The sequence below is a fragment of the Mobula birostris genome, chromosome 10 (genome assembly GCF_030028105.1).
Source record: "Mobula birostris isolate sMobBir1 chromosome 10, sMobBir1.hap1, whole genome shotgun sequence".
Taxonomy (NCBI): domain Eukaryota; kingdom Metazoa; phylum Chordata; class Chondrichthyes; order Myliobatiformes; family Myliobatidae; genus Mobula; species Mobula birostris.
Genome location: NC_092379.1, coordinates 101,641,449 through 101,663,144, shown reverse-complemented (window position 1 = coordinate 101,663,144; position 21,696 = coordinate 101,641,449).

The following is a 21,696-nucleotide window of genomic DNA, read 5'->3' as shown; positions in this document are numbered from 1 at the left end:
TTATTCCTTTTTGAATGGACATAAGAACAACAATCCTGGTAATGATCAGCTGGTCAAGCAGCATAGATGAAGAGTGAATCAATTAATAATTTGTTCCCATGAACTTTGATTGGAACACCTAAATTACATTTAGGAACATGCAAAAAAAAATTAGCATCACTTGAAAGAATTTCCAAAACGACTGAGATCCAGCGAGAGTTTGAAAAATATTGAAAACCAAAACACTAAAATGGTCCTCAGACCAATTAATACTACTTAACTAAAGATTCTTAAAAAATTATATCTTGTAGCCATTCTCTTCATTCACATATTTCCTATGCTACATCTAACCTGTGGGGTATTTCTCAGATGAATTCCCAACCTACTTTAAGTTCATCTGCCGGGTTCACACATTCCGGTAATGAAGTCCATGAGGAATCCAATATTGGAGGCTATTCACAAAAAAAACACAACAGATGGCTGTCAGCAACTTTGTGACTTCTATGTTCCTGTTGGGAAAAGCTGTTAATTATAAGGATAACTGTCAATATTTTCCGACAAAATCTGAGTCCATATATTCCTCTGCCTTTGTGAATCATACAGTGGTTTCTCTATCTTTCTTCTTCATGGAAATAAAAATAAATATGCAAGCTAAATACAGAGGGATCATCATCACATGAATATTATTTTGGAAGGGGAACTTCCTCTTGACCTTAGATTTACTCTCATCAAACTTCTAAATCAAGTACATAGTTCCTTTTACCCTCTGTGTGCTGAGATGTGCATCAAATCCACTTTTATGGTCCTCTTATGAAGCTTTGTAGCATTTCTGTGTATTCACTGTTCTCTCTCAAAGGCCTAGTAATTTTGACAGTCATTCTTTCTGACATACCAACAATGAAGAAAGTAGACAGTATAACTGTCAGCTTCGTCAATTGAATTTATTTTGGATACCTGAAACATTTTGACAATCGTAGAATGTGCCAAGATTGTGGAATGCGTGCGAACAAAAATAATTTTTCTCAAGTAAAGTGTTTAATTTCATCCCTTGATTATAGCAGAGCTCTGTGGCCATGACTTAGTCAACATTCAAATGTGGGCTGATAGGTGTCAATTATCGTTCATGCAACAGAAAAAGTCAGGTAATGGCTATGTTCAGCAAAAGCCAAAACCAGCTACTCTCAGCATTCAATGACCCTGATCATCAATATCCTGGAAGGAGGGGGTGTCATCACGAGCAGAACATCAATTCCATGATACTTACAAGAGCAAGTCAGGATCCTGATAGTTTTCAGTATCTAACTCTTGATAATCTAATGCTTTCTTGATATCCACAAGGCACTTTAGGATGGTAATGGAATACACTTAGCTTGTCTGATAGCAAATACAAATCCTTGACTGACTCAACATGATCCAGGGAAAAGCTTGAAAGGCATCACACGTACTATCCTAAACATTCATTCGCACATTGCAGTGTGTACCATCTATGAAGTACACTGCTGCTACTCACCTTGGCTAATTCAAGAGCGGTATCCAGACACGTGACTTCCACCACCAGGAAGTACAAAGATGTCAGGCACGTAGGAACATCACTACATATGGATTCCGCTCCAAGCCACACGTCATGCTGATATTGCATTTAAATTCCCTCTTCAGTAGTGCTGAAGAAGTGTCTTCAGCAGGAGAACCCCAGGGATCCATGGTTACCATAATTTTCTTGAAAGTAATTTGTCATGCAGAAAAGGGTGGTTGTAAATGGTGGTATTGCCACTAGTACCCATGTAATGAGAAATAATAAAATAAAAATTTAAGACTCAGATGAGAAGAAATTTCTTCAAGTGGTAGGTTGAAAATCTTTAGAATTTACTGCATCAGCCATGAACCTTCTTAGTACTGAGCAGGCTTAAGGGACTGTACAGCTGACTCATGCTTCGAAGGGTCTCGGCCTGGAACGTCGACTGTACCTCTTCCTAGAGATGCTGCCTGGCCTGCTGCGTTCACCAGCAACTTTTATGTGTGTTGCTTGAATTTCCAGCGTCTGCAGATTTCCTCGTGTTCATGCTTCTATATGCTAGGTTTGAACGTGGTGAGAAAAATGTTTTATTCAAACAGGTTGTTTAGTCTGTTCAACTTTAAAGAAACATAAACCAATTTTATCAAGCAGAGATTGAAGAATTTAAAGCAGCACAGTGGTGCGTCTATTAGAGGTGTTGCTGCACAACTCCAGAGATCCAGGTTTACTCCTGCCTTTGGGTATTGTCTGCACACTCTCCCTCTGGCCACGTGGATTCCTCCAGATGCCCCAGTTTTTACTCACATGCCAAAGATATGTGTGTTGATGATTAGCTGACCACTGTAAATTGCCCCTAGGATGCAGGTAAGACAGCAAATGTCACGCCACTTTTTAAAAAAGGATGTAGGCAAAAGATGGGAACTATAGACCAGTTAGCTTAACATCTGTAGTCGGGAAAATGCTTGAAGTTGTCATTAAGGAGGAAATAGTGAAACATTTAGAAAGGAGTGGTTCCATTAGACAGACACAGTATGGATTCAGAAAGGGCAGGTCCTGTTTGACAAACTTACTGGAGTTCTTTAAGGACATAATGAGTGCAGTGGATAGAGGGGAACAGGTGGATATCATATACTTGGATTTCCAGAAGGCATTCGATAAGGTGCCACACAAGAGACTTATAAATAAGATACGGATGCATGGAGTCGGAGTAAATGTATTGACATGGATAGTGGATTGGTTAACCGATAGAAGGCAGAGAGTTGGTATAAATGGGTGTTTCTCCAGTTGGCAATCTGTGGTGAGTATCTGTGGTAAGATACTGTTAGATAGGTTTTTACATAGTAAGGGAATTAAGGGGGATAGGGAAAAGGCAGGTAGATGGAGCTGAGTTTATAGACAGATCAGCCATGACCTTATTGAATGGCGGGCAGGTTCGATGGGAGAAGGCCTAATCCTGCTCCTTTTTCTTATGTTCTTATGTAGGTAAGTGGTTGAATCTGAAGGAGTTTGTGACAATGCAGAAAGAACAAACAAATGATTTAATGCAGAATTGGTATAATTGGTTAGTGCAGACTTGGTGGTGTGAATGGCCTGTTTCTGTGAAGGTTTTCTTCTTGTCTAGGAATCTAGTAACTTATTTAAGCTTGCTAGGAGAAATGCCAATTCTTTCCCCTTTTTTTTTGCAAACTTATGAAGATACTATTTGCTTTGATTTTTGAGGCAGCAATTGCAATTAAGGCAAGGTGAAAGAAATGTATTGTTGATATTAGATGAAGGTTGGGATAAGGTCCATGAGGTGCCTCTTGTAGATAGACTTATAACTTGACAGTGGGAAAAGTGCATGAAACTGACATTACACAGTGGGTTACTGAGAGTCCTACATGGATCTTCTCCTGGTAGGGTCACCCACAGCAGTAACACCAAGGCAGAAGTTCCAAACAAGGAGCAATTCAACCAAGATCTCAATGATAGAGCTGGTGGAAGGTGATGATGCATCACAATGACAACGAAGGCGGAAGAAGGCCACGGCAGTGAATAGTTCCCAGTTGTCTTGCATTCCATGCCACTAAACAATGATCCTGATCTGTCAAGCACCATGTGATAGTTGCCCATGCATCAGTCTCAGGACATTAAACAAAGTCACACATAGGCATTCTATATTAAGAGAATCTGCCTTAACATCCTGGAGATGTGGATCCAGGACCAGCTGCTACAGCCATCTGAAGACTCATCAATAAATAACCCCTTGGGAGACACGGTACTTGACTCGAGTGATCACATTAATACTACATGGAACTATAAAATTGTATTGCATGCACAGACCAAGGTCATAGATGAGTTGCAGTCAATTAATCAGGCCTTTAATGTGCATGAAGGTATTGACTAGGAAAATACAGGAAAGGGTTAGGTTATCATAGGTGATGTCATGGCAGTCATGAGTGCGTTATGATCTTTAGGAGGGAAGTTGAGGTGATGGGTGTGGTGTGGGGGTGGGGAGGCAGTGCTGGTGGAAATAAGGGTTGTGTAGCCTGAAGGAGACACTCAACTCAGGGTTCAGAACTCTGATGAAAGAACAACTTATGAGAGACTGGTTCCAAGTGTCAGACTTCCCAGGTTTAGACTTGGTCAGGCAGTTCCTCTTTAGGTATTGCCAAAACAGAGCTGATACTCATTGCATGAGTGGTCTGGGCTTTCTACTGGCTGCAATCTCCCATGTATGTATGATGTGCCATTGGATGCCACTACTCAAGTCCATGTATGATGAAACCAGAGGCAATTTGAGCATTTCTTCAGAAATGCAGCAGTTGGATTTCTAATAACGTTTTATTGTATAGCATATATTATTAACCATATAACAATTACAGCACGGAAACAGGCCATCTTGGCCCTTCTAGTCCATGCCGAGTTACTCTCACCTAGTCCCACCGACCTATATAACCATATAACAATTATATAACAATTATTCTTACTAATTGTAGATACAAAAGATTAATTTTACTTTCTGTCCCTCATCACTACCAATGTCTTTTTTCCAATAATTGGTTCCCTCTATTCCACTTACTGATTTGATATTCAATTAAAAACAAAAAATATTGAAAGTTTCAATTCAAAATCAATGACTTTCATTGATATTGAATTAGATATGAATGAGTTCTCTCACAAGTCAGAATAACACCTGGATAATCTCAACAAGCCTGATGGTCAATTGCTCCAAACAGGTGGTGGAAACACTGTTATGTTTGGAATTGTCATCACACCTGCGCTAGAGGTCCATAAAGCACTGTAAGATCTACTAAAGTCTCTAATACCAGAAAAAAAGGGATTTTGTATTGGTTTGTCCTATAATGGCCTGCCACCTGTCCTTGTCCAAGGTATTATTCCTAGACCATACTTACCATTTGCACCTCTGGATTTATGATGGAGTTCAAGATGTGGCAGCCACAGGCATTTCAAAGGTAGAGTGGCCCAGTCAGTGACAGTTTTGCAGGCTGTGGATCTTGACCATTTCTGATGTCAAATGACTGTAGGTCACTTCATATAAACTAATTATTCCAGATAGAAGGCTTTTGACTGATACAAGTTATATGCAGTGCCTTATTTCTTTCATGGTTTATTGAAGGACTCAGTGGCATGCACAGGTTCACATGACATTAACCCACCTACCAGTGAGTACATTACTGGAGATCATCCATATAATCAGTGCCCAGAGCTAAGTATATTTCAGCCTATTGTGAATACGTTGGAATGATCTCAAAATTATATAGAACTCTAAGCTGATTCAGAATTAAAAAAAAGAAACAAACAGCCAGTTATTTAGCAATTATACTTACGTGAAAGATTGGAAATTTAAATACTTCTAACAGAGAATGCAGAATATTGTCTTATTCTCACTTAAAAATATAATATTATTGTTGTGTATGTGGCCGGGTTACACAACAAAGCTATAAATAAAAACGCTGGAGATGGGAGCTAAGTTAACAGGGTTCTTTACTGACTGAAACTGAACTGAACACACACATACAGATCAATACGTGCCTAATAGTGCATGCTCAATACGTGCCTAATAGCGCATACAAGGATATATCCTTACACATAAAGTAGTCCCATATTATACAGTAGCTATACAGTACACTCCTCCCCTTTTATTTTAATAGTGTATCAACTGTTTTTTTACTGGGGCACTACGCTAAACAAATATGTTTACACTTAACATACAAATGCCTACCAATTGTTTGCTTAGTAACTTAATAATATCAAATCATAACAAAGTAACGTAATAATATCAAATTATAACAAGCCTTTTTTTTACTTTTGGTTTAAGACCCATTTATAACTCAAGTCTCTGGGGGGGGGGAACTCTGCCCACTGTGCCTTACTTCTCTAGATGATGATTATGTACCAGTGGTAACAGAAGAAATAAGTGAAGCTGTAGCAAAATTAGTCATACTTCGCAAGTGGTGTGATGTATTTTTCATAGCTTTGGTTTCTATGGTCTGCTTCAAAGATGACTTGCCACCAACAAAAGAAGTGGTTGGTGATCTGCTGACTCTGCTAATTATTCAAAAATTGGGGCAATCCAATGACTCACAGAAAGAACAGTACTTTACCAGTAATCTTTCACCGTTTGATGAAGCAGTTGATCGAATCCTGTTGTTCGTTCCGTTGTTCTTAAGCTGCTGTTAAAGTACAGTTTTGCTGATATTATGGATTACATGCAGTGCTAGCTGTCTGAAGTTCAAAAAACAAATCTTGGTCAAGAACTCTATGCACTGTTTCTGAATTGTTTGGAGGATTCTATGTATGAAACGTCCCAGTTGTACACAGTGCAAGAAAAGATTGCTTACCTGGCTCAAGAGGGAGAATTCCTTCAGATGCACATTCAGCCCAAGTGTGAAAATACAACAATAGAAACCTTACAGTTTGTTGCCAAAATTCGCCTGTGTTTTGATGCTGTTTCCCAACTTCTTTGTGCAAAACAAGACACATTGGCTGAGGATTCAAAATATGTACGTGCAAAAGAAACTTCCCTGCAAAGGATTAAGCGTATGATTCTCAATAGAGGAGATGACTGGTTCAAGACTTACCTCGTGCGAAAGCTGTTCTGTTTGAATGGAACTGATTTTGTCCAAGAGCTTTTATGGGATGACCAATTTTCATGGATCTTTCCCAAGGAAATTGTTCAGGAGAAGACAGAGATGCTGGTCTTTTCGGAGATTTAAGCTTATTGAGAGTTTGTAGATCTTCCATTATCTGTTCTTCTGTTAACAAGTAATTTAACTGCTCAGGTGCAGGTTTTCGTCTTTTGTCTGTAATTGGAATAGGGTCATTAGGTCTCCTCCTTAGTTTCCTAGTTATTATTGGTTTTACCTCCAGAGAATCTCCTGTGAGTTTCATTGTTAGCCTCTCATGCTCAATCATCTTTTTCTTTTCTTCTAACTCAATCTTTTTATCTTCAAATTCCTTCACTGCAGCTTTCTTCTCTTTAATATAATTCTTTTCCACTTGTTCTATCTCCAGTTGCAGAAAAAGCTCTGCATTTCGTATTCTTTCCTTGTATTGTTGACCTAGTTTCTTCATCCTTTTCTGATACTCCTGCAAAATGCTTTCCTGTAACTGCTGTAGCTGGCTTTTAAGAGATGTCAATTTCTCCTGGTACATCTGCTCTTTTACTTCCAGGTAGTCTTTATCATCCTGTTTATTGGCAATATCTGTCTCCCTGTTGACGCTGTCTAGCTCCTTCTCATTGTTGTAATAGTCGACAATGGGTGAGAGGAGAGCTGCAGACATCTTCCCCGCTGAGCTGCCCTCCTTTGTTGACACATCTAGTGCCCTGATGGTGTGTCAATCCAACTGGATTTTCCTGAGCCATTCATGTCCCAACAATGGTGGTCCTCCATTTTCCAGTACATAGAGGTTCAGCTGCTGTGTTTTGTCTCCGTAGGTCACTATCACCTTAATTTTACCTTTGGGATGCACATTCTGTCCTGTGTAAGTCTTTAGCAGTAGTTTAGTTTGTTTCAGAGGTATGTGAGAAAACACTCATTTGTAGTCGTGTACAGAGATCACTGTTAAAGCTGAGCCTGTGTCCAACTCCATTTTCAGTCTCACACCCGCCACTTGTGGAGTGATCCATATAACTCTTCGATCATCTGTCTCTTTCATGCTGTGAAGTTGCCGACAGGACAATTCACTTTCGTCTGAGGCGTTTTCATCAGAACTGCCTTCTTTCAATTTGTGTACCTTGTTGTATTTTCCTTTCCGGGGTTTCTTGTCTCTCTGTATTTTGCCCCTTTTCTGCTGTTCACTAGCTTTGCATACTCTGCCAGTGTGGCCCTGTTTGCCACAGTTCCTGCATTATTTGACTTTAAACCAACAGTCATCAGGGTCATGTGACATGTTCCCACAATGGTAACATTGTTTACTGGCTTTGCATACTCTGCCAATGTGGTCCTGTTTGCCACAGTTTCTGTATTCTTTATCTTTAAACCAACAGTCATCCAGGTCATGTGACCTATTCCCACAATGGCAACATTTCTTTCCTTCATTTCTGCTCAGTGACATTTTATTTACAGCATTTTCCAGAGATTTTTGTAGTATCTCGGAAGCACCCCGCGCCGCTCTTTCTATTGATATTGAGATGTTTAGCGCTTTCTCGAACCACCCAGGAGCTTCTTCTGTGTGGTTTCACAGTGCATGCCACACACTAACCTGTCCCTCAATGCGTCTGATAGACCAGCTCCAAATTGACAATGTTCTGATAATTTTGCAATTCAGCACAATATTCAGAAATGCTTTCATTTTTGCTCTGATTCCGTTAATGGAATTTAAATATTTCAGCAATGACCAGTGGTTTTGGGTTTAAGTGCTATTGAAGGGTGTCTACTATTTGCTTGAACATTTTGTCAGCTAGCTTTTCAGGGGTTCACAAGCTCCGTTGCAGCCCGTAAGTTTTTGCTCCCATAATACTGAGTAAGACGCTAGCTTCCTTTTCATCATTAACACCGTTAGCCTCACAATGTAACTCCACTCTTTCAATGTAAGTTGCCCAGTCTTCAATGCTACTATCAAATGCTGTAATGGTTCCAATCATCATCATCTTTGTTATGTTAATTTAGCCCCGTTCTCTCTTTCTTTTTTGACTCGTGACTTTTTGCTAGTGTCACAAGTGCACTCCGTCTAGATGTGTGTATGTCGCTCCTTTTTATCTCCCTTCTAGGGCAAGCAGACCCTCAGCCCTGGTGTTCAGCGCTGGCTGTGGTCTTGCCTGGACCCCGGCTGTGCTCCTGCTTCCTTTCAGACTCGTGGCCTCCTTCTCCCACTTCTTGGCTCGTTCCTTGCACTCTTCCTCCGATTGTCGTTATCAATTAAAACACTGCGTTCCGATACGATGTAGGTTCATTAACCTCATCACCAATTTGTTGTGTATGTTGCTGGGTTACACAACAAAGCTATAAGTAAAAATGCTGCAGACAGGAGCTAAGTTAACAGGGTTCTTTACCGACTGAAACCGAACTGAACACACATGTACAGATCAATACACGCCTAATAGCTCATGCAACAGTGTGTCCCTACAATATAAAGTAGTCCCATACTATACAGTACAATTATAAATTTATAAACTGTGGTATTAATAATGCTTCAATTGAAATGAAGAATGCAAGCTGTGTGAAATTTTGAGTGTCAAAATATTTATGTATGTAGTTTACCATCAGTTTGCTTGAAGAGTAAGTTACCTCAGACAACCTTTCATCATATTTCACAGTCACTACATGAAAAAAGCCAAGTAGTGATTATGAGGTCCATTTGGTATATCAGCATGATTTAGTTCACTGGCAATTGAAGTTACGATAGCATTTGAGTGTTGTTTATAGGCTAACAATATCCCTTTAGTTCACTAATTTGAGGTAAAGCAATAATTTTGCAATTACATTATCCCTTCAGTGCAGATATTCATGTATTTAAATTAATTGCTTTAAAATACATGAATAGATTCAGCAATGCATAATGCAAGGTAGCTGAAGCCTGGGACCTTTCTCAAGGGTAACTTTGAAAAAGAAAAAAAACTCAGATGGCAGAAATGTAAAATCAAAAGCCAGAAAATAAACTAGTTAGCCAGAAGGTCAGACAGCATCTGTAGAGAGAGAAACTGAGTTAATATTTCAGGTTGATGACCTTTATTCAGAACAGGAAAATTGAGAATAAAAAATATGTTTTATGTTCAGAAATGGGGGAGCAGTGGAGAAAACAAAGAACAATCTATAATAGGATGGAAACTAAGATTTTTCAAGTAACAAATTCTATTAGTGCTATCTGAGAGATGGTGATGAACGCTTATTAATCATAGCTAATATACCTGGAGGAGGTGTATTTTGTGGACAACAAAAGAAGACATTCAATGGGGAAGTTATTCAGTCATTTTTAAAAGTTCTACAACTAACAAACATTACTAAACATGGAAAAGTACAAAGAGGTGTAATGGAATGGAGGTATTGAGAATTGACAAAAGAGATCCTTAAAAATAACAGCTGCCCCCCTTTATTATATTTGGCACAAAGTATAAGAGTCACGATGTTATGGTATAATGTATTCAAATCTACTTGGGATATACCTTGAGTAATGCATATAGTACTAGTCACAACATGGAAAGACCTGAATGAACTGAAGAGATGCAAAAGAAATTAAGATATATTCTGTTCCCTGAAAGCAGTGACAAGGTATTTGGAATGCTTATCTTCATCAGTCAGGACACTGAATATAAGGGCTACGTTAACATGTTGCAGTTGTACAGGATGTTAGTAAGATCAAACCTGCAGTATTCTGTGCAGTTCTGGTTGCCTAGTTGTAGGAATGGTGTTATTAAGCTGGAAAGGATGCAGAAAAGATTCAAAATGATGTTAGCAGGACTGGAGTAATTACGTTATTAGGAGAGACTCGGCTGGGACCTTATACCCTGGAGCAAAGGGGTGACCTTGCATGAATATATAAAATTATGAAGGACATGAATATGGTAGATGGTCACAAACTTTTACTCAGGATAGGAGAATCTGAAACTAGAGAGTATAGATGAGAAGAGAAAGTTTTAAAAGGGACCTGAGGGAGATTTTTTTTTACAGTAGTTGGTGGGCATATGGAACAGTTGGAGATGCCTGCAGTTATGGTGATAGAGCATAGAGTCATAGAGAAGTACAGCATAGAAACAGGCCCTTAGGCCCTCTAGTCCATGCTGAAACTATTTAAATTTCTTACTCCTATGGACCTGTACCGGGACCATGACCTTTCCTATCCATATACCTGTGTAAAAGATATTTAGACAGGTACATAGACAGGAAATGCTTAGTGGGTCAAATACAGGCAAATAGATCAGATAGGCAACTTGGTCAGCATAGATGAATAGGGCTAAAAGGCTGATTCCGTGCTGTGTAGCTCCATGACTCGATGACCTCTTGCAAACTGTGACCAGTAAGAAAGTTTGTATAACCTGAGGCTGCTTTCTTTGGAGCAGAGAAGGCAGAGAAGAGACTTAATCGGGATGTATCAAATTATGAAAGGCTTGGATGGAGAAAATAGGAATGCCCTGTAATCTGACAGACAGAGTAAAATTAGGGTGCGTATATTTATTGTAAGTGCAGTATATGAATGGATTTGAGGTCAGATGAGGAAAATGCTTTTATTCAGAGGGCATTCGGAGTTTGCACCTCACAACCTGAAAGAGTCTAAGAGATATGTAACACGCTGTAAGGTTTCACTGCTAATGTAATGGGTTTTGTGAAATGGTCACTGCTGAAGTAACGGTTTCTCTGTAGCAGCAATGCTTGGGTTATGGCTGAAGATAACAGGACTATGGCTGCATGTTAGCCAATCAGGATTTTGTAGCCCTGTCTTGTGAATCTGGAAACAGTTTATTTCACGGGATTTTGCCAGAGAGGGAGAGAGAGAGAGAGGAAGAGAGAAGACGGGAATGGAGAGATTTGGTAGACCGCTGGATGGGGTGGACTCGGAGCGAGGGTCTGAAGGGCAGCGACGATCGGAGAAGGTCGATGGGGACCGATCAGCCTATGAGTGAGCTCCAACTTTGTGCACAGACTGTTTAATAAGATTTGGGCCCTTTTTAAAATTTTGTTTCTCTACTAACCATATAGTCAAAGTAAGAGTTATAAAGCTCAATCGTTTAATCGCATATTGTGTACTGTTTGTTATTTCGGGGTACTGATTTGTAACAGGGGACACATCGTGCAGCATCCACCTAAATGAGATTTCTTAAGTTTGGCAGGGCAGGGGGTTATCACCCCCTATAGTGAGTGCTACAGATAGAAACCCTTTTCCCATTTACTGGCTGGTCTACAGACCAAGCTCAAATACCATCTATAAGTTTGCTGATGATACAACCATTGTTGGTAGAATCTCAGGTGGTGATGAGAGGGCGTACAGGAGTGAGATATGCCAACCAGTGGAATGGTGTCACAGCAACAACCTGGCACTCAACGTCAGTAAGACGAAAGAGCGGATTGTGGACTTCAGGAAGAGTAAGATGAAGGAACACTTACCAATCCTCATAGAGAGATCAGAAGTGGAGAGAGTGAGCAGCTTCAAGTTCCTGGGTTTCAAGATCTCTGAGGATCTAAGCTGGTCCCAACATATCGATGTAGTTATAAAGAAGGCAAGACAGCAGCTATATTAGGAGTTTGAAGAGATTTGGCATGTCAACAAATACACTCAAAAACTTCCATGGTTGTACCATGGAGAGCATTCTGACAGGCTGCATCACTGTCTGGTATGGAGGGGCTACTGCACAGGACTGAAAGAAGCTGCTGAAGGTTGGAAATCTAGTCAGCTCCAACTTGGGTACAAGCCTGAGACATCGTTAGGGAGCGGTGTCTCAGAAAGGTGGCATCCATTATTAAGGACCTCCAGCACCCACAGTATGCCCTTTTCTCACTGTTACCATCAGGCAAGAGGTAGAGAAGCCTGAGGGCACACACTCACTGAATCAGGAATAGCTTCTTCCTCTCTGCCATTGGATTCCTAAATGGACATTGAATCTTCGGACACTACCTGACATTTTTTTAATATATAGTATTTCTGTTTTTGCACGTTTTTAAAAAATCTATCCAAAATACGTAATTGATTTACTTGTTTATTTATTGTTATTCTTATTTTTTATTTTATTTATTATTATTATAATTTTCTCTGCTAGATTATGTATCGCATTGAACTGCTGCTGCTAATTTAACAAATTTCGTGCCACATGCCGATGATAATAAACCGGATTCTGAAGTGACAGGTCCTTCAGGTTTTTCGAGCCATGCCGCCCAGCAACCCCTGATTAACCCTAAGCTAGTCATGTGATAACTTACAACAACTATGTAATTAACCTATTAATCTGTACGTCTTTGGACTGTGAGAGCAAATCAGAACGCCCAGAGAAAACCTACCCATTCCATGGGGAGGACGTAGAAACCCCTTACAAAGGATGCAGGGATCAAACTCTGAATAGTGTCACACGAACTGTTACATTTCCATGGCAGCTGTGCTCTGAGTGGTATTAAAGTGGGTAGCTCTTTTTCTCTGGCAGTAAATTTTCTATAACCTCGTGAAAACAATTTTTTGTGTGATTTTAGTTACCTATACCTTAAAAAGTTTCTTTAAATTTTGTAATTAATTAGAAAAAACACGTGTTCCAAATTCTGCAGGTTGTGTACATCTTAAAAATTTCAATGAAGTTTCTGTCCCTCTTCTCTCAGTGGATGAAGACCCAGACTAAACAAACTTTCTTCATATCCTACCTAACAGATTATGAACTGTAAAATGGGCAAGAAAATTAATCTAGTTTAAGCTTTTTATTAAAAAGTCTTCTGTATTGTTAATTTAATCAACAAACTATTTTATTTGTTTGTCTAAATCTCATTAACGTCTATTGCTATGCTCATTATAGTTTAATGTCATGTGTAATTTTGGAAGTTGTGGCCCATACACCTCAGTCCATATTATGCATATATATTAATAAAAGCAATAGTCTTAATACCAGTCCCTGGGGACCTCCATCATACACTTATCTACAGGTTGCAAAGCAATAACAATATTTCACTACTACTGTTTCCTGTCACTTCACCAGAGTTTTTTAACCAATTCCCCTTTTTCTATGGTCTTCTTTCTTGATGGAAAGCTGATCATGTGCCACTTTATCAAATGTCTTTATGAAAGTCCACATATACCATGTCAATATCATTTTTTTTCTGTGACACTACCTCTTACTTTATTAAAGAGTTCTATCAGGTTACTTTAACAAACTTATGCCAGTTGTCTGTAATTAATGTGCATTTATGACTGATAATTTTCTTATTGATTATTGTTTTCAGAACTTTGTCCACAATTGAGGTTAAACTGATTAGAATGTTGTGATTGGATTTTTCCTTCAAATTTTATTCTACAAAGGTGCAATGTTAACAATTTTCCAGCTCTCAGGCACTACCTCTGAATCTATAAATGTTTGAAAGTTTATGACTCCTCTTTACTCTTCATCAATTTTTGCCCCTGCATAAAAGCATTTACATCTATCTTGTCTAAACTCAGTCTTAATCCTTTGCAAAGACTGATATCAGGTTCTAAATAAGTACTTTAGCCATGGATTTTGCCTATACAAGTAAAGTTCCACTTTGAAAACTCATGTCCCCTCTTCCAACCTTTTTCCAATTCACAGAAAAATATATTTTCATTTCTAATATTTGCTGCCATCTTTTTCGCTTTCAAGACTGTCTTAAAGTTTGCTGATGATGCCACCGTTGTTGGCTGAAACAAAGGTGATGATGAATCAGTACCTAGGAGGGAGACTGAATATCCGGTTGAATGGTGCCACAACAGCAAACTCTCACTCAATGTCAGCAAAATGAAAGAGATGATCATTGGCTGCAGGAGGAGGAAATCTGAGTTCCATGAGCCAATTCTCATCAAGAGATCAGAGGTGGAGAGGGTCAGTAATTTAAATTCCTTGGCATTATCATTTCAGAGGATCTGTCCTGGGACCAGCTCACAGCTGCCACTAGAAGAAAAACACAACAGTGCCTCTACTTTCTTAGAAGTTTGTGCTGGTTCATCATGTCACCTAAGCCTTTGATAAGCTTCTATAGATCCACAGTGGAGAGTAACCTGACTGGTTGCATCATAACCTGGCATGGAAACACCAATGCCAATGAATGGAAAAGCCGAAAGAAAGTAGTGATACAGTCCAGTCCATCACAATAAAAGCCCTCCTTACGCTTGAGTACATTTACAAGGAGCACTGCCACATGAAAGCAACATCCATCCTCAAGGACCCCCACCATCCAGGCCAGGTACTCTACTTACTGCTGCCATTAAGAAGGAGCTACAGGAGCCTCAGATCCCACGTCACCTGGTTCAGGAACAGTTATTACCTTCCAGCCATTAGCCTTCTGAACTAGCATGAATAACTTCATTCAACTTGACACCGAACTGAGTCCACAACTTTTGGACTCACTTTCAAGAATCTCTACAAATCATATTCTCAAATTTAATTAATTAATGCATTTATTGTTGTTTTTTTTGTATATGCACTGATTACACATTGGTTTTTGCTTGCCTTTTTGTGTAGATTTTCATTGATTCCTTTGCTTTTCTTTGTGTTGTGACAAGAATACACATCGATAAGGATGTTAGCTGTCTTGGGCTGGCACCAGTGGGATCAGCAGTTGGTCTGCCACCTGTCTTCAGGAGGGAGAGAGATAAGGAAAACAATGGAGCAGCACTTGGAGATGTGTAATGAAGGGGAAGGAGAACTGTCAAGATCGGCTCCCCCTTTGAACCCTGAACTGTTTGAAGTGATGGACAGGCGATACCCCAGCAGGGGGATAAAAAGGGACAGGTTTGCTAAGGCAGGACACACACGACAGCCGAGGTAACAAGACTCTGGAAGTGGTGCGCCTCTCACAAGTCAGTGGGAAGCTGTTGGACGGCTGATCGCGGGATCAAGCCATAGACACTCAGGGTGGAAAGGCACGATCGGCGGGAACCTGGTGTGTGTCCACCCTTGCCTGGGTGCTGGGTTCACCGCAGAGAAACGATCGTATCTGGAAACGGAGGGGTCACGGTCGGTGACCTCAGATGACATCACAAAGGACTCGCCCGAAAGCTGACTGCGAAGGTCTGTGTGGAAGCCTTGAATATTCATTCGTTTTTGCTCTCTCTCTCCTTCCCCCCACTGTCCATCGCCACGGCAGCGATTACTGCGGACTGAACTGAACTAAATTGTACTGAACTTTGCGTCACTTTGAAACTGGTCATTTACCCCTAGACAACGATAGAGCTTGATTGATCCTGTTATCTTAATTCTGTGTACATGTATGTTTATCATTGCTGAACTGTTGCATTTATTATCCTTTTGATTAGAGTACTGTGTTGCTTGTTTCTTTAATAAAACTTTCTTAGTTCTAGTAATCCAGACTCCAACTGAGTGATCCATTTCTGCTGGTTTGGCAACCCAGTTACGGGGTACGTAACATAAGTGGGGTTCTCGTCCGGGATTTTGAACGCTAAATTTGGGACGGAGTAAATTGATTGGGTCAAAATTCCCGAAAGAAAGAAAAGACAAACAGCAGAAATGGAGACTGAGGAATTTATAAAGGCGCCGACCTTGGAGACATTAGAGGATGCCAGGAAATCGGAATTGGTAGCTGTGGCCAAACGGTTGAATCTTGCTAAGGGGAAGTCAACCATGAGGAGAGAGGAGATACACAGAGCTATCGTAGAGCACTATGTATCCAAAGGTGTGTTTCCCCAAGGCGAGCTGGAGGTGGTGTCTATTTAAAAACCTGCTGGAGACGCAGTACAGGTGCAGCTTGAAAAACTGAGACTCGATCACGAGTTCCGGGTACGGCAGTTAGAATGCGAAGAGAAGCAGTTAGAAAGGCGGGAGAAAGAGAGAGAGTTAGAAAGGCAGGAGAGAGAGAGAGAGAGAGAGAGACAGCTGGAGCGAGAAGAGAAACAGAGGGAAAGGGAATTCGAGCTGGAGAAGTTAAAGATGAGGGCAGAGCAGGGGCCTGTGCCGAACCAAGGTGGAGGGTTCCGGGCAACCCAGGAGGTTAGGCTGGTTCCCCTATTTGACGATACCGACGTGGATCGGTACTTTCTCCATTTCGAAAAAGTGGCTATAAGTCAGGACTGGCCGAGGGATAAGTGGGCTGTTTTGCTTTAGAGTGTACTGAAAGGGAAAGCCCAAGAAGCTTACTCAGCTTTGTCCGCGGAAGATGCCCAGAGGTATGAGGTGGTGAAAGAGGCCATCCTCAGGATTTATGAGTTGGTCCCGGAGGCATACCGGCAGAGGTTCCGGAATGCGAGGGAGCAGTGGGACCGCACGTATTTAGAGTTTGCCCATGAGATGCAGACATATTGTGAGCGTTGGTGCGCCTCGAAGGGGTTGGAGGGGAATTATGACAGACTGCTACAGCTGATCCTGATTGAACAGTTTAAAGGTTGTGTCCCTGAGGGTATGAGACCCTACCTAGATGAGAAAGAGGCAGCCACGTTAGCCGCAACTGCTAAGTTAGCGGATGAGTATGCGTTGACGCATAAAATGAAGTTCGCCCCAAGTAAAGGCTACCAGAAGGGTAGTCAGGACGGCGGGGAGAGTCCGCCAGAAAAGTCAGAAAGTAAGCCGGGGACTAGTGAGAAAGATAAGGTTGACCGGGAGCAGTCTGGTAGGAAGTCTTCTGGGGTCGTCTGTTATAATTGCGGGAAAGTTGACACTTTGCGTCCAGGTGCTTTGCCCCAAAGAAGGAGACGGGAAAAGGAAAAGCGGCGATTTTGACTGGCTGTATCGAGCTGGTAAGCGAACTGCTAGGGAAGGACAGGTCTGCCAAAGTTCAGGAAGGGCGCGAGAGGTTTATCTCGGCCGGATTGGTGTTGGTGAAGGAGGGGTTAAAACCAGTTCCAGTGCGGATCTGGAGAGACACGGGAGCGTGTCAATCACTAATACTGAAGAGTGTATTAGAGTTTAGCTCAGAGACCCAGACTGGGGAGGTAAAGGTCAAAGGTGTTGGGGAAGGGACAGAGTCAGTCCCTTTGCACCAGATACAATTACAAAGCAACTTGGTCTCTGGACTAGTCACGATTGGGGTGAGGTCCGAATTACCGATGAAAGGTGTGGAAGTCTTGCTCGGTAATGACCTCGCCGGGGGAATCGTGTTCGAAGCAGTGAGATTGACAGGTCAGCCTGCCAGCATTGAGGCCCCGCCCATGGACTCACAGGTTCATCACGGGACTGCGGTAGTAAATTTAGCTGAGACGTTTCTGCCAGCCTTGTACGAGAAGGGGGTAGAAAGTGAAAAGAAGGAGTGTAGTGAAACAAGAGGTAGTGAGGGAGCTGAGACAGACTTAGCATTAGCCAGGAAAGAATTTGTACAGGCGCAGGAGCGAGACGAGGGGCTGATGGTTTTGGCAGAGACAGCTCTCTCTGACACAGACTTAACAAGGGAACTAGTAGGCTATTGTGTGGAGGAGGAAGTGCTAAGGAAGAAAGGGAAACCAAGTACCGTACCCGCAGATGAGGAATGGGGGGTGGTGCAAAAGAGTTATGGGGATGAGATTTTTAACCTGGCCCACAAGGTACCCCCCGGTGGACATTTTGTGGTGCTGGAGGAAACAGCTGGTGGAATCATGAAAGAGGTTTACTGGCTGCCCAGGAGGAAGGATGTTATTGATTATGACTGATGCGAACTGAGACGGTCACAGGCTTTTGATATGCTAACAAACCTAGTCGGTGTTAGCGCAGAAATCAATGAAGCTAGGGTCCCCCTGATAAGAGAAAAAAAACATTTTGAAAAGATGAGTATGGTATCGACCAGGTGGGAGAAGGCTATTGTTTCGGCCAGCTCTGCTGATAAGGTCTCTTCCTTAATCCCCAAACAAAGCAACTCTTTAGGAGAAGTAATTAAACGACTCGCACACGTGTGTTTGATTGTCCCGAGGCAATGCAAAGAACTGGGACGTTGGGTGGTGCTTGTTTTACTAGATAAGCCTAGCGAACAACGGTCATATAGAATGAGTAATTCGGTGACAAAAGGGCTGACGAACACAGAGGTGTGTATTGGCGATGTAATACGGCTGTCTGAAGCCAGCTTGATAGTGAACCTTGAAAAAAATGAGTTCGGCCACACGAAGGTCACTTACCTGGGAATTGTGGTGACACAGGGGCAACTGGCAGCCATGCAAGCTACAGTGCAGGCTATCGCTGACATCCCAACCCCGACAGACGAGAGGGCCCTCAGAAGGCCCTTGGAGATGGTAGGGTACTGTAGAAGTTTTGCAATAACTCTGCGGTTACTACCCCTCCCCCTCCTACTAAGCCCTTGCGAGAGAAAACTAAGTCGGAATGGGACGACCCTTGTTATTGTGCTCCAGGACAAAACCCAATGAGAGGTTACATTGATCGCAATTCATCAGTGTTTTTGGCCACTACGAAGTTTACTAAGTTGGAGCCTGGTCTAAGGGATTATTAATAACACATATAAAAGGAACAGAAAATGTGATGGCTGACTGTCTGCCAGGTGTTGACAACTTCAAACTCGCTGTATTAGCCAAATAGCTGATAAAGATGTATATTTGTGTGTATCAAATAATGTATTCATGTTTGTAATTTTTACCCCCGGTAAAAATCCTTAAAGGGGGGGAAGTGTGACAAGAATACACATTGATAAGGATGTTAGCTGTCTTGGGCTGGCACCAGTGGGATCAGCAGTTGGTCTGCCACCTGTCTTCAGGAGGGAGAGAGATAAGGAAAACAATGGAGCAGCACTTGGAGATGTGTAATGAAGGGGAAGGAGAGCTGTCAAGATCGGCTCCCCCTTTGAACCCTGAACTGTTTGAAGTGATGGACAGGCGATACCCCAGCAGGGGGATAAAAAGGGACAGGTTCGCTAAGGCAGGTCACACACACGACAGCCAAGGTAACGAGACCCTGGAAGTGGTGCGCCTCTCACAAGTCAGTGGGAAGCTGTTGAACGGCTGATCGCGGGATCAAGCCATAGACACTCAGGGTGGAAAGGCACGATCGGCGGGAACCTGGTGTGTGTCCACCCTTGCCTGGGTGCTGGGTTCACTGCAGAGAAACGATCATATCTGGAAACGGAGGGGTCACGGTCGGTGACCTCAGATGACATCACAAAGGACTCGCCCGAAAGCTGACTGCGAAGGTCTGTGTGGAAGCCTTGAATATTCATTCGTTTTTGCTCTCTCTCTCCTTCCCCCCACTGTCCATCGCCACGGCAGCGATTACTGCGGACTGAACTGAACTAAATTGTACTGAACTTTGCGTCACTTTGAAACTGGTCATTTACCCCTAGACAACGATAGAGCTTGATTGATCCTGTTATCTTAATTCTGTGTACATGTATGTTTATCACTGCTGAACTGTTGCATTCATTATCCTTTTGATTAGAGTACTGTGTTGCTTGTTTCTTTAATAAAACTTTCTTAGTTCTAGTAATCCAGACTCCAACTGAGTGATCCATTTCTGCTGGTTTGGCAACCCAGTTACGGGGTACGTAACAGTGTCTCATGCAAATACCTGCAAGAAAATGAATCTCACGGTGGTATAGGGTGACATACACTTCCTTTGATAGTAAATTTACTTTAAACTTTGACTTTTTTTTGCCTTTCTCACTTAACCTCTGGACTGTCTGTTCACAGCATAGTTCTCACTTGTGTTATATGGCCTTGTTCACCGTCTTTTTGATTATTCAATGATCCCTGGCTTTAACTTCCGTATTCGTTTCCCTCATAAGTATTACCAGGGCTGCAACTGAGCAATCTCTACCTTAAAGGCCTCCTATTTTTCAATTACAATTTTGCCTGCAAAGTTTTGATTCCAATTTACCGCGGACAGATTTACACATATTCCATTGATACTGGCTCTTCTCCAGTTGATTATTTTCACATTGGATAGTCTACATCTTTTTCCACAGGTATCTGCCAATATCTTTTGATGTTGTGATATCAGTTTCTTTGAAGTTTCCCCCCACAAGTATGATACCTGCTCAATTTAAATGGAGCAGGAACATATTGATTAAGAATATCCTCCTGAACTCATAACAAATATTCCTTCCCCTTTTAGCAGTTATGTTTTTATTCTTCTCTACATTTGCATAATTGAAGTCCTCTATTAACACTACAATGCAGTAGATGGGTGATAGAATAGCTCCAGTAGTGTAAACATATCTCCATTATTTCTCGGTTTTACAGAGATAGATCCTGTTCTCTATCACTGGATGGTAGCCCTTCTCTCTACTGATACTGCATTCTCTTCATCAATAATGACTCTTTCCCTTATTTCCTCACTTCTCTCTCTTTCCTTAACATTCTGGTCCACCAGACACTTGAAATATATTCCTACTTTTTTTAAACTCAGATTTTTGTCGACATCATGACATTATAAACCCAACTGGTTATTTGTGCTTGTAGCTTACAAACCTTGTTTGATATGCAAAACTGTCTGAGACCTTTTCATACTCTAAATCTGGCCCAGTTCAAAAACTTCTTATTTTTTTATCAGATGACATTACTCGATGTTTTTCAAACCTTTATTTCCCCTATCCCATACCACTTACCTTCCGCCAACTGTCAATCCACAGCATTAGTAAACTTTGCTGTGAGATCACTGGTCTTAGCTCTGCTGAGGTGCAGTCCATTGATCCTGTATAGGGATTGCCCACATACCCAGCTGCCCCAGGACTGGACAGAGCCATAGGAATATAAAATGCTTGCTCATGCACAACCTCCCCTGATACACATTCATCTGTGCAATCTTTCAAAGTTCTGTTTCTTAATTTTTTTTCATAACTCCCTAAAATCCTGCTGCAGAACTTCATTCCTTTTCCTACCTCCATCACTAGTAATAATGTGAACCATGACCTTTGGTTATTCACCCTCTTTCTTTGGATTTTCTGCAGCCGCTCTGAGATATACTTGACTCTGATATCAGGAAAGAAATATTACATCCTGGAATCACATCTGCCAGTACAGAAACATCTGTCTGCTCTTCAAAGTATAGAATTCCCTTTGACTATTTCCCTCTGGTTATTCCCCCTTCCTATTCAGCTCTGCCAGACCTTTGTGCTGTGGTCTTGGTTCAGGCTGTACACCCCGGAGCAATCTTTTCTTTAATCATTTTTTCTGAGCCAAATACTTGTTAGGAGTCA